The 15000-nt window shown below is 39.9% G+C and overlaps 1 non-coding gene across 1 annotated transcript; it reads right to left on the bottom strand.

The window, feature by feature from the left end:
• Positions 1 to 3037: 3037 nt before the first annotated feature.
• Positions 3038 to 3109, bottom strand: TRNAV-GAC (transfer RNA valine (anticodon GAC)). Its single transcript has one exon. It is a non-coding gene; the product is annotated as a tRNA-Val (tRNA).
• Between the last annotated feature and the right edge of the window lie 11891 nt (positions 3110 to 15000).

Raw genomic sequence — 15000 nt, 5'->3', positions numbered from 1 at the left:
TTAATAACCCTCATCTCTACTAAATTCGTATCTTCACTACATTCGTATCTTCACTACAACCTATCTTGACAATATCCTTATCATCACTATACTCTTCTTCACTACACTCTCATCTTATCATCCTTCTGTTTACCGAACTTAGTTCAAAGTCTGACTTGAACGTAGCTTTGGAAAGTTTGTGTTCCTCATTGTGTTACCTCCTTATTATCATTGTAAAGGCAATTGTCACCTCTCCCTAATAAACCCTCATCGTCACTACACTCTCATCATTATCATTACTTCTTGATGTTCAATACAAAATTTTAACATATACATTTATCTTCACTACAGAATAATTTTCATTACACCTTAATCTTCATTACTCCTTGTTTCAGCTACATCCGTATCTTCCATTCATTCTTATATCTTATATTAGTTACATCTTTACAATATCTTTATATCTTCTCTGTTCCGTCTTTTGAAAAATTGAAAATGAGAGTAAAGGATTTCCGGCCTTCTGCTCCCTCCCCTTTTAGTCGCCTTGTACGACACGCAGGGAATACGAGGCAAGTATACTTTCTTCCCTATCCCCAGGGATAACAGCATCTGGTGTTCCCAGACGGTCACCCATCCAAGTACTAACCAGACCCAACGTTGCTTAACTTGACTGATCGAACGATATATATATATATATATTTTTTTTTTTTTTTTTTTTTTTATACTTTGTCGCTGTCTCCCGCGTTTGCGAGGTAGCGCAAGGAAACAGACGAAAGAAATGGCCCAACCCCCCCATACACATGTACATACACACGTCCACACACGCAAATATACACACCTACACAGCTTTCCATGGTTCACCCCAGACGCTTCACATGCCTTGATTCAATCCACTGACAGCACGTCAACCCCTGTATACCACATCGATCCAATTCACTCTATTCCTTGCCCTCCTTTCACCCTCCTGCATGTTCAGGCCCCGATCACACAAAATCCTTTTCACTCCATCTTTCCACCTCCAATTTGGTCTCCCTCTTCTCCTCGTTCCCTCCACCTCCGACACATATATCCTCTTGGTCAATCTTTCCTCACTCATTCTCTCCATGTGCCCAAACCATTTCAAAACACCCTCTTCTGCTCTCTCAACCACGCTCTTTTTATTTCCACACATCTCTCTTACCCTTACGTTACTTACTCGATCAAACCACCTCACACCACACATTGTCCTCAAACATCTCATTTCCAGCACATCCATCCTCCTGCGCACAACTCTATCCATAGCCCACGCCTCGCAACCATACAACATTGTTGGAACTACTATTCCTTCAAACATACCCATTTTTGCTTTCCGGGATAATGTTCTCGACTTCCACACATTTTTCAAGGCTCCCAAAATTTTCGCCCCCTCCCCCACCCTATGATCCACTTCCGCTTCCATGGTTCCATCCGCTGACAGATCCACTCCCAGATATCTAAAACACTTCACTTCCTCCAGTTTTTCACCATTCAAACTCACCTCCCAATTGACTTGACCCTCAACCCTACTGTACCTAATAACCTTGCTCTTATTGACATTTACTCTTAACTTTCTTCTTCCACACACTTTACCAAACTCCGTCACCAGCTTCTGCAGTTTCTCACATGAATCCGCCACCAGCGCTGTATCATCAGCGAACAACAACTGACTCACTTCCCAAGCTCTCTCATCCCCAACAGACTTCATACTTGCCCCTCTTTCCAAAACTCTTGCATTTACCTCCCTAACAACCCCATCCATAAACAAATTAAACAACCATGGAGACATCACACACCCCTGCCGCAAACCTACATTCACTGAGAACCAATCACTTTCCTCTCTTCCTACACGTACACATGCCTTACATCCTCGATAAAAACTTTTCACTGCTTCTAACAACTTGCCTCCCACACCATATATTCTTAATACCTTCCACAGAGCATCTCTATCAACTCTATCATATGCCTTCTCCAGATCCATAAATGCTACATACAAATCCATTTGCTTTTCTAAGTATTTCTCACATACATTCTTCAAAGCAAACACCTGATCCCCACATCCTCTACCACTTCTGAAACCACACTGCTCTTCCCCAATCTGATGCTCTGTACATGCCTTCACCCTCTCAATCAATACCCTCCCATATAATTTACCAGGAATACTCAACAAACTTATACCTCTGTAATTTGAGCACTCACTCTTATCCCCTTTGCCTTTGTACAATGGCACTATGCAAGCATTCCGCCAATCCTCAGGCACCTCACCATGAGTCATACATACATTAAATAACCTTACCAACCAGTCAACAATACAGTCACCCCCTTTTTTAATAAATTCCACTGCAATACCATCCAAACCTGCTGCCTTGCCGGCTTTCATCTTCCGCAATATATATATATATATATATATATATATATATATATATATATATATATATATATATATAAGACTGAAAACAATGAATTTCCCAAATAACAAAAATCGAAGCGCCGGGGTTTGAACCCGGGTACTCTCGCATGCCAAGCGAGTGCTCTACCACTGAGCTACGCCCCCAAGAACATTTTTTGTGACATAGTATTATATGAAGCACTGAGAGTACCACGGCAAAATAGTGTTTGACCGACCGTTGCCGACTAGCCGGCAAAATAACCACAGTAAATCTCCATGTTGCTGTCGTGTTTTCCTCTCAATTTTCCACGAAGAAATGAGTTTTACTTTTTTATTGTCGTTGCAATAGACTGGAACCAAGCTGACCTGGTATGAGGTCAGAGCTCTCATTATCATCCCTGCTAACTACCGGAAGCAGATTAAGTCGTTCCACAACCGATGTCCGGCCCATGTTAACTCTGATGTGCCCAGCAGTTGGAGGAGGATCGCCAGAAGCTTCTGGAAGATTTCAAGGACGTCTTGGTGGACCTGACCCTTTCAGATAAGGTCGAAAACCACAATTTATTGTGAAGATCTTCACTATAACGTTGGACGAACATACTGAATGTTGCACACATGTGATGAGGACAAAATGAAAAAAGAAAAAGACCAAAATTATGTCTGGTGTGGGTCTCGAACCCACGACCTTGAGTGTGTCAGACTCACGCTCTACCACTGAGCTAACCAGACAATAGAAAATTCGTCTGTTTCTTCAATTTGAATTAATGAAAATCTTTGCGAGGCAGCGTTTAGAAAAGAGAGATGTCTTTGACGAAATTTACTTGTTTGGCTCCTTCTTCTGTTCCTCATTATCGAAAGTAAACATACTGAAGGATATATATATATATATATATATATATATATATATATATATATATATATATATATATATATATATATATATATATATATATATATATATATATATATATATATATATATATATATATATATATATATATATATATAAATATATATATATATATATATATATATATATATATATATATATATATATATATATATATATATATATATATATATATATATATATATATATATATATATATATATATATGTATATATATATATTGAAAAGGATCGCAATTTTGCACGTGATCAAGTATATTCTTATGAGTCACTCCACGGGGAAAATAAACACGATAAATTCCCAAGTGCACTTTCGTGTAAAACTCACATCATCAGGGGAGACAACAGAGAAATATAACAGTCAGTTGATATACAACGAAGAGACGTAGCTAGGACGCCATATGGTAAACATGTGATTGTCCAAGACAGACAACAAGCGTATCATAAACTTATTATGTGGACAAGAAGGTGAATTGTTTACAAACTTTATCAACATTAAAGTTATCCAATTTGTATAAACCATCACTAATATTAAGATTATAATTCTTTGTGTATTCAGAAATAGAAGATTCAATGATATTTCTCGTGGTACTTGAGTTAGAGTTAATAACTGAGATGGCATTATTAACTCTAATTCCAGTACCACGAGAAATATCATTGAATCTTCTATTATTAAATACACAAAGAATTATAAACCTTGAGGAAGCAACATGGCGGTCAAAAATAAGCTGCAGGAATGAAGTTTATGAATGGAATATCAGTGAGACGATCCAAATGACGAATGAATGAGAGCGTAGTCAACATACAATATAAAAGGACATATTATGAATGGCAGCCAGGCAAGTAACGGCCCAACTGAATGGAAGGATTTAAAAGTTCGCGTTATATGACGAATTTTGATAGATTATCCAAATTTCCATTCCAGTTATGAAACTTAATGGTTGGACAAAGTTTAAAGGTTTGTGTTTCAGAGATGAACCACAAAGGATATCGTTAAATTAACTGACATTAAAATTTGTCAATTAAGTAAATCATTTTGTACAATAGCTGTAATTTGACAGAGTTAAAAGTTCGCAATTTCATTACAATTCTAATTTAAAAGCTTGATATTTAATGATGGTTTGCACAAGCTTAACGTACATTTAAGTTTTGTGTTTATATGACGTATCTTAAAGGACTCTGGTAAAATAACGCAGCTGGAAGGTTTACGTTCAAATGACGGTGTTTAAATGTTTATTGATGAATGGTAGATTTAAATGGATAGATTTTAAGTTCGCGTTTTCATGAGCGACTTTAAACCTTGTGGTTGAATGTCACAGTTTAAATGTTGGTATGTACAATGTTGACCAGATGGCGGTAGTGTGTAGACACAGCCATACCAGGTCGTATTTATCATCATTAAAGTCACCTTCCTTACTTACTTATGGCGGCGATGAAATTCACTGGTTCTTGATTGTGCACCAATTAACCTATCAGATAATGGTACAATGTTTGCCTGGTGTTGCATATATCACGTCTGTTGTTGAAACACAAGAATGCCAGGTGACTTTGGGAGTGGATGATAATGTAAAGATCAATATAAATGTGGGAAATCTTGAACCGCCATCACCACACACACACACACACACACACACACATAACCTATAATATCATCTAGTATTTTCTTCAGACGGATATCTTACATCTTGATTATAAAAGCCAAAGAAAAATTTATAAAAACATATACATATATTTACACACGTGTAGATATATGTTATGTATTGAAATGTGGCGGAAAAATTCCTTATATATTAACAAACGTGATTGAGGACGTAAAGAATCTGGTACAAACATAATGGTTATTGTGATAAATGATTTATTTATGATAAATATGTATTGTGTTGCATTATAATGGTTGTTCAGAACTAAGGTCTTTAAACCTGAATCAGTGAAATACTATAAGAAATAAAAGATCTGTTAAACATAAACATTTATATTGATTAATCACACAATATATCTTACTGTGGGTATCTAAAACAAAATCCATTGCAAGGAGCTAGTTTAAGGCAGGAGAATCTAATTTTTTGATAAAATATTTACCTCTATCTCCCTTTTCTTTCGTCACCATTTCTTGTGTTTACTATCAAGAAATGCCTCTTATCTTACATAAAAATTCTGTATAGGTATTTGATTAATGTTCTCCAACAACGCGTTGTATAACTCTTCGTTAGTGAAGTTCATTTCGTGTAATGGATCATGCATTACAAAGTTGTGTCTATCCACACAAGTGTTACACGTCCCAGGTAAAGATATATTCTAGAGATAGTGTATATCTAACATATATATGTGTTTTATAAATATTTATAAAAAGTTTTCCTGAGTGACAATACCTAAGACTTTCGTATTAAAGTTGATCAGTTGTAAGTGATCAAGCATTACAAAGGTGTGTCCATTACCACAGGTGCTACTGATCCCGGGTAAAGGTATTTTACCCTTCTAGTTATTTATGCTTCATCCCTGGCTTGATCCTTGCAAGTGATATATATATGGTGTGTAATTCTCTATATTCTTATCATACAATCAATCAGTTGAGGTGTAGAACACGCCCTTCATCCTGGTTACTCCACTCTGTCACATACTATTATTGAAAAGGTGTTACCGGACTCCACTCGTAAGTTGTTACACCAGGAATGACAAGTAACATTGGGGAAAGGCTGTATCATCGACCAGGGAAGGGAAGAAATAGCACAGTCTCATCGAAAACCTTTTCGCTTCATAGATATGTGCCATCATCCCCTGCTCCTGTGTGGAGTCCAGCAGCCACGAAGGTGTAGGAGCGACATCAAAGGTGTGCTGGTGATGTGTAGTAATAATAATACTACTGTTCACACCATCACTAACAACCATTTCTCAGGTTTGTCTGTCCTACTTGTCGTCGCTGTACGTAACTCTGTCATTGCATGTCTTCCTCGAACGTACACCTTCCTATATTTCACTGTCCCAACTATTTAGACAATAATACGTTGAAAGGATTGTTAGGTGACTTTAAAGTGGAACATATGAAGGATTAGTGACCTATTGACCTTCCATTAGTCGCTGTCTGTTAGAATCCAACATTGGTCGTAGGAACAAGGTCATATATGCAGTAAGAACGTGTATGGTCTTAAAATGATCTTGAACTCCTGGAAAATGTGTTCAGGATGATTTGTATAGTGGTTACAGTTTGACGTTTAGCACAGTTATGACTCCAGCAGTTGATAGAGCGGAAAGTAAAAAGAAAGAAAAAAAAGGAAAATAGGATTACGTATATGGGTCAAATATTTAGTGAGTGTGTATGGCCCTACAGCCATCATCAACAGGTGAAGGTGTTTAACAATATTTGAGTGGTGGTTATGACTAACTTATTGACCTTACTGACTCAGGCGGTCGATGAACCTAAAACCCCAAAACTAACCCACTTTACTATTACTCTGGATATTTGGCTTGACTGACAATGGAGCACCTGGGTTAAACACCAGGACTTGTTACCCTCCTCCTCTCCATCTCTTTCTTTCTTTCTCTTCCTCACAACAACACGAAAACCCTCCAAAAATCCTCACGAATTCCAGCTACCTGCTGGACCTGGATGATCATTTTATGTTGAATTTATGGTTCACCTTCTGGCTTCATGACCTTTAGGTGATAGCCCTTAAATCCAACCACATATATACATCCTGTTATACAACTGATGTTACTGTCTGACGTATGTATGGTGCGGCTTGATGACCTTACCTGCTGATGGTCATTAAGTCAAACATGTTATCATGTTGCAAATATCGTGATTCTTATGTTTTGCCGTAAGGTACAGATTCTGGTTAGATAACGGATGGTCAATAACCAGAAAGTTGAACGCTAAACATACCTGCATACATATTGCAAACTCCTTATCATAAGAGACCGAGCCAGACAAGTACTTGACGAGTCTCTAAACAATATTTGACCTGTAAGACAAGATCAGACAGCGGACTGTCTACAGGTAAGGGCCCGTAACCTGGCAACTCTAACAACGACAGCGAGTGACAGTTAGTCGATGATCACACGAATCTAACAGTGACAACAGGTGATTAAGTGCTACACTTGAACTCTTAGCTAACTACCTATAACCGCCACTGTTGATTGTTTACTGAGCTGTGTTGACGACCTGCCCCCACACCTCTTGTATACGTAAGGCTGGTGAACAGTATATGGTCTCCTCCCAACACGGGTCACGAACATTCTCTCCTCAAGTTACCATGGCGACTGGAGACAGCTCACCTCTGTCGTGGTGCAGGTTCTGCATCTCCGCTTATTCCTTATGTTTCCCAGGTGTGGTCGGGCAGGCAGGCAGGCAGGGGCCCCAGGTGGCCTGGGTAAACAGCCTTAGTTAGGTATTTGTTCTTGACTCCAGCCCAATCTTGCCACCGCCAGCCAGCCGGACGTACCAGGTAACACCTTCCCAGGTGTGGCCTCCCGGTTATAGCTCTCCCACTCGGCTTGGCTGGATAGGCAGTGACGTCTTCTATGAGCCACTCATATAGGGTCGTTACTCATACAGGGTTGTTCGGCACCATTTGGGACAAGATGATTTACCTATTGTTTCAGGAACAGAGAAGAATCCATCAGCTACGTTTTCCAAACAAAATATCATAGATTCAGCCCAAGCTTTACTAAACTCCGACATTAGTTTATCATATTCAAGATTAATTCTTGATAGCTCACTAAAATAAAGGTTATTCTCATAGTTTTCTCTTTGTTTTCCCTCAACATCATTTGAAGTAATCACCAGCTGCTTTAACCATATCAAAGGAACTTGTGTTTGTCCCACGTCGTCATATGATTCATTTTTGTCTTTATCATCAAGGCCATTAATCTGAGTCATTGCCTTTGTCATGGTTCTTATTTCCCTGACATTCATTATCAGACGTGTTTACAATGTGTCTTTACGGGAATTAATAGCAAGTTTTTTTTCTCCGATTAAAGAAGCTAAAACATATACAAGAGGTTAGGTATATTTACATAGTATATTTCTGAATCATTGTTACCGTTAGGTAGACTCCTCTCCAAATTCTTATCAACTAAAAGTCAAATCTTAAAATACAAGGAATTGCACAGAGGAATTCCACCATCAGCAGACAACTGTGACCTAACGAGGCTGTTTGTAATGGTAGCAGAGATCAGGAGGTCATAGATCAGTGGAGTAAGAGGAGACAGACTTGCACATGTTTCACAGAGAATAACCTGTAAACTGTGTATGTAACTAAGGAGGAGAAAATAACGTCACTCGTGCATTTGAAGCGAAATGTTTAGTAGATCTATTTTGAGGTACTTTTAGAAAGTTAGAATACAAGGAGTGGAGGGTTTCCAGCCCCCCGCTCTCGCCCCCTTCAGTCGCCTTCTACGACACATAAGGAATGCGTTGGAAGTATTCTTTCTCCCCTATCCCCAGGGATATATATATATATATATATATATATATATATATATATATATATATTATATATATATATATATATATATATATATATATATATATATATATATATATATATATATATATATATATATATATATATTTTTTTTTTTTTTATACTTTGTCGCTGTCTCCCGCGTTTGCGAGGTAGCGCAAGGAAACAGACGAAAGAAATGGCCCAACCCCCCCCATATACATGTATATACATACGTCCACACACGCAAATATACATACCTACACAGCTTTCCATGGTTTACCCAGACGCTTCACATGCCTTGATTCAATCCACTGACAGCACGTCAACCCCGGTATACCACATCGCTCCAATTCACTCTATTCCTTGCCCTCCTTTCACCCTCCTGCATGTTCAGGCCCCGATCACACAAAATCTTTTTCACTCCATCTTTCCACCTCCAATTTGGTCTCCCTCTTCTCCTTGCTCCCTCCACCTCCGACACATATATCCTCTTGGTCAATCTTTCCTCACTCATCCTCTCCATGTGCCCAAACCACTTCAAAACACCCTCTTCTGCTCTCTCAACCACGCTCTTTTTATTTCCACACATCTCTCTTACCCTTACGTTACTCACTCGATCAAACCACCTCACACCACACATTGTCCTCAAACATCTCATTTCCAGCACATCCATCCTCCTGCGCACAACTCTGTCCATAGCCCACGCCTCGCAACCATACAACATTGTTGGAACCACTATTCCTTCAAACATACCCATTTTTGCTTTCCGAGATAATGTTCTCGACTTCCACACATTCTTCAAGGCCCCCAGAATTTTCGCCCCCTCCCCCACCCTATGATCCACTTCCGCTTCCATGGTTCCATCCGCTGCCAGATCCACTCCCAGATATCTAAAACACTTCACTTCCTCCAGTTTTTCTCCATTCAAACTCACCTCCCAATTGACTTGACCCTCAACCCTACTGTACCTAATAACCTTGCTCTTATTCACATTTACTCTTAACTTTCTTCTTCCACACACTTTACCAAACTCAGTCACCAGCTTCTGCAGTTTCTCACATGAATCAGCCACCAGCGCTGTATCATCAGCGAACAACAACTGACTCACTTCCCAAGCTCTCTCATCCCCAACAGACTTCATACTTGCCCCTCTTTCCAAAACTCTTGCATTTACCTCCCTAACAACCCCATCCATAAACAAATTAAACAACCATGGAGACATCACACACCCCTGTCGCAAACCTACATTCACTGAGAACCAATCACTTTCCTCTCTTCCTACGCGTACACATGCCTTACATCCTCGATAAAAACTTTTCACTGCTTCTAACAACTTGCCTCCCACACCATATATTCTTAATACCTTCCACAGAGCATCTCTATCAACTCTATCATATGCCTTCTCCAGATCCATAAATGCTACATACAAATATATATATATATATATATATATATATATATATATATATATATATATATATATATATATATATATATATATATATATATATATATATATATATATATATATATATGTATATACATATATATATATATATATATATATATGTTAGTCAGACTGGTAAGGATCTTTCTGTTAGACTTAAGCAACATAAATATAGTATAAGAATGGGACAAGAATCAAATGCCTTGTTTAATCATGTTAAAAACTATGATCATTATATTGACTGGAGTAACGCCATCTCAGTTGTTAACTCTAACTCTATTACCAAGAGAAATATCATTGAATCTTCTATTATAAAATACACAAAGAATTATAATCTTAATATTAGTGATGATCTATACAAATTAGATAACTTTATTGTTGATAAGATTTGTAAAATGATAAGTTTATGAACGCTCGTTGTATGTTTTGGACAATCACATGTTTACCAAATGGCGTCTTAGCTTCGTCTCTTCGATATATATATCAACTGACTGTTATATTTCTCTCTTGTGTCTCCCCTGATGATGTGATTATTACACGAAAGTGCACTTGGGAACTTTTCGTGTTTCAATTTCCCCGTGGACTTATAGGAATATCTTGATCACGCACAAAACTGTGATCCTTTCCAATATATGTATCTATCTATTTAAATATATATATATATATATATATATATATATATATATATATATATATATATATATATATATATATATATATATATATTTCTTTCTTTCATACTATTCGCCATACTACCTCGCTAACGTGGGAAATGGCAAGTAGTTTAAAAGAAAAAAAAAAAAAAAAAAAAAAATATATATATATATATATATATATATATATATATATATATATATATATATATATATATATATATATATATATATATATATATATATATATATATATAATTCCTAAGAGTGCATTTTTCCTGTGGATTCTTATGAATATACTTGATCACGCGCAAAATTGTGAGCCTTTCCAATAAATATATATATATATGAATAAAAATTCCCAAGTGCACTTTTGTGTAATGATCACGTCGTCAGGGGAGATACAAGAACGAGATAGATGACGTACAACAGTCAGTTGACATATAAAGAAGAGATGTTGCTAAGACACCATTGTATGCTTGCTTGTTTTTTATTTTCTTTTCTTGCCTATCTGCTTGCCTGCGTTTTCTTTATTTTCTTTCTTGTCTACCTGCCTTTTTGCTTGATTGCCTGCCTCCCTGTTTTTTCATTGCCTGCATGCCTGCGTTTGTCCACCTGATTGCTTGCCTTCCTGCCTTTTTTCTGCGCGCCTGCCTGCTTGCCTGCCCTTTTGTCTACTTTCCTTTTTGCCTGCTTGGCTGCCCTTTTGTCTACTTTCCTTTTTGCCTGCTTGCCTGCTGTGTCACTTGTCTGCCAGCTTTTTAAGTTACCTGCCTGCCTTTCGCGGTAATATAAATGTCTGCGGGCTTTCCAGTGTACGTTTCACTAACATGGAAAGTGTAAGGGTTTGGGAGCCTGCAGTTTTAAGTGACAAAAGGAGATATTTACATAAATTTGATAAGCAGGAAGACTACAGACGTACCAACCCATACTTCAGTAGTACAATAGAATGTGTGTATCACTAGAAGCTCTCAAACCCACTTTAAACACAAGAAAAGTTTGTGTACTTGGCAAGCAACCCACAATAACAACAAAATGTCCATAAATTCATAGGTCGTCAATTCTGAGAAGTAGTTCTTGTCTTCTCATTCACTCTTGATACAATGCATATTTTCCCCATAGGTCTGCTGCTGCGGGCATTAGAAAAGGGAGGCGTGTAGTCAGGTTGGCTCCCACACTTAAGGTGACCAATGTCTTTGATGTGAAGCATGAACGGGCGTGACCATTACCACCATATATTGGACGGGGTCACTACGTTCCCCGCACCAAGCGAATCTCTCACATTTATGATCATTTTCACTTGTCTTTTATCCTCATGTTCTGCCATTACTATCTGTTGTTACTGTTATACTAAGCACTGTGGACGTTATATCTGCAAGAGATTTGATAATACGATGACAATAGTCTCGGAGGCGTAAGAGAAAGATATATTTAGGATACCTTTCTTGGTTCTACTTTCTGTTTTCTTATGATATAATGTTAAACAGAATGTTTACATAAGTAACAAGGAACGAATGAGGTTCTTGAAGAAAGGGGAGAGCCAGTTAAAAAGACTTCTGCACGCACCGGGTTGCGAAGTTCATAAATGTTTTGACTTTTTTTGTGGTGGTGGTTGGGGGTGTTGGTGATGGTGGTGGTGTTGGTGATGGTGATGGTGGTGGTGGTGGTGGTGATGGTGGTGGTGGTGGTGATGGTGGTGGTGGTGGTGGTGGTGTTGGTGATGGTGGTGGTGATGGTGGTGGTGGTGGTGATGGTGATGGTGGTGGTGGTGGTGGTGATGGTGGTGGTGGTGGTGGTGGTGGTGGTGGTGGTGGTGGTGGTGGTGGTGGTGGTGATGGTGATGGTGGTGGTGATGGTGGTGGTGGCGTTGGTGATGGTGGTGGTGGTGGTGATGGTAGTGGTGGGGGGTGTTGGTGATGGTGGTGGTGGTGGTGATGGTGGTGGTGGTGATGGTGGTGATGGTGGTGGTGGTGTTGGTGGTGGTGGTGTTGGTGATGGTGATGGTGGTGGTGGTGATGGTGGTGGTGATGGTGGTGGTGGTGTTGGTGGTGGTGGTGTTGGTGATGGTGGTGGTGGTGATGGTGATGGTGGTGATGGTGGTGGTGGTGTTGGTGGTGGTGATGGTGATGGTGGTGATGGTGGTGATGGTGGTGGTGGTGTTGGTGGTGGTGGTGTTGGTGATGGTGGTGGTGGTGATGGTGATGGTGGTGATGGTGGTGGTGGTGTTGGTGGTGGTGGTGTTGGTGATGGTGGTGGTGTTGGTGGTGGTGGTGATGGTGGTGTGGTGGTGATGGTGGTGTGGTGATGGTGGTGGTGTGGTGATGGTGGTGGTGGTGGTGGTGGTGATGGTGATGGTGGTGGTGGTGGTGATGGTGGTGGTGATGGTGATGGTGGTGGCGGTGATGGTGGTGATGGTGGTGATGGTGGTGATGGTGATGGTGGTGGTGTTGGTGATGGTGGTGGTGTTGGTGATGGTGGTGGTGGTGATGGTGGTGGTGTTGGTGGTGGTGTTGGTGATGGTGATGGTGGTGGTGATGGTGATGGTGGTGGTGGTGGTGATGGTGGTGGTGGTGGTGGTGGTGGTGATGGTGGTGGTGATGGTGATGGTGTTGGTGTTGGTGATGATGGTGTTGGTGATGGTGGTGGTGGTGGTGGTGATGGTGGTGGTGATGGTGATGGTGTTGGTGATGGTGGTGGTGGTGGTGATGGTGGTGATGGTGGTGGTGATGGTGGTGGTGTTGGTGATGGTGTTGGTGATGGTGGTGGTGGTGGTGATGGTGGTGGTGGTGGTGGTGGTGGTGGTGGTGATGGTGTGGTGTGGTGATGGTGGTGGTGGTGGTGATGGTGGTGGTGTTGGTGATGGTGGTGGTGATGGTGTTGGTGTTGGTGATGGTGTTGGTGATGGTGGTGGTGATGGTGTTGGTGATGGTGGTGTTGGTGATGGTGTTGGTGATGGTGGTGATGGTGATGGTGGTGATGGTGTTGGTGATGATGGTGTTGGTGATGGTGGTGGTGATGGTGATGGTGGTGGTGGTGGTGATGGTGTTGGTGATGGTGGTGGTGTTGGTGGTGGTGGTGGTGGTGGTTGGGGGTGTTGGTGATGGTGGTGGTGGTGGTGGTGGTGTTGGTGATGATGGTGTTGGTGATGGTGGTGGTGGTGGTTGGGGGTGTTGGTGATGGTGATGGTGGTGGTGGTGGTGGTGGTGGTGTTGGTGATGATGGTGTTGGTGATGGTGGTGGTGGTGGTTGGGGGTGTTGGTGATGGTGGTGATGGTGGTGGTGTTGGTGATGGTGATGATGGTGTTGGTGATGATGGTGTTGGTGGGGGTGTTGGTGATGGTGGTGGTGGTGGTGGTGGTGATGGTGGTGGTGTTGGTGATGGTGGTGATGGTGGTGGTGGTGATGGTGATGGTGGTGTTGGTGGTGATGGTGTTGGTGGTGTTGGTGGTGTTGGTGGTGGTGTTGGTGATGGTGGTGGTGGTGGGGGGGTGGGGGGATGGAGAGAACATAAACATCAGTGTTGGAGAGCCGTGTTCTAATGAGCCGACACTTCATACATCCTCCCACTGATGTTGCCGTTTCAATGCCTGCTGTATTGTGATTAAATTTCAAAATCATATCTTTTTGTCCTGTATGTTGCCCACTGTTTTTAATGCTTGCTATATGCAATTACACTAGAAAATATTCTGAAACTTAGTTGTATTGCAATATATTGTTTAAACATTAAAAGTAATATTTCTTAATAATGTTTTTTTTCAAAACAAAGCAAATAATTGTAAACTATATACATATGTATATATATATATATATATATATATATATATATATATATATATATATATATATATATATATATATATATATATGTATATCATCCCTGGGAATAGGGGATTAAGAATACTTCCCACGTATTCCCTGCGTGTAAAAGGGGAGGGAGCGGGGGGCTGGAAATCCTCCCCTCTCTTTTTTTTTTTTTCTTTTTAATTTTCCAAAAGAAGGAACAGAGGGGGCCAGGTGAGGATATTCCAAAAAAGGCCCAGTCCTCTGTTCTTAACGCTACCTCGCTAACGCGGGAAATGGCGAATAGTTTAAAAGAAAGAAAATATATATATATATACATATATATATATATATATATATATATATATATATATATATATATATATA

Source organism: Panulirus ornatus, chromosome 12, assembly GCF_036320965.1.
Source record: "Panulirus ornatus isolate Po-2019 chromosome 12, ASM3632096v1, whole genome shotgun sequence".
Classification (NCBI taxonomy): domain Eukaryota; kingdom Metazoa; phylum Arthropoda; class Malacostraca; order Decapoda; family Palinuridae; genus Panulirus; species Panulirus ornatus.
Note: the sequence above shows the minus strand (reverse complement) of the source record. Positions and strands in the feature narration are given on the sequence as shown.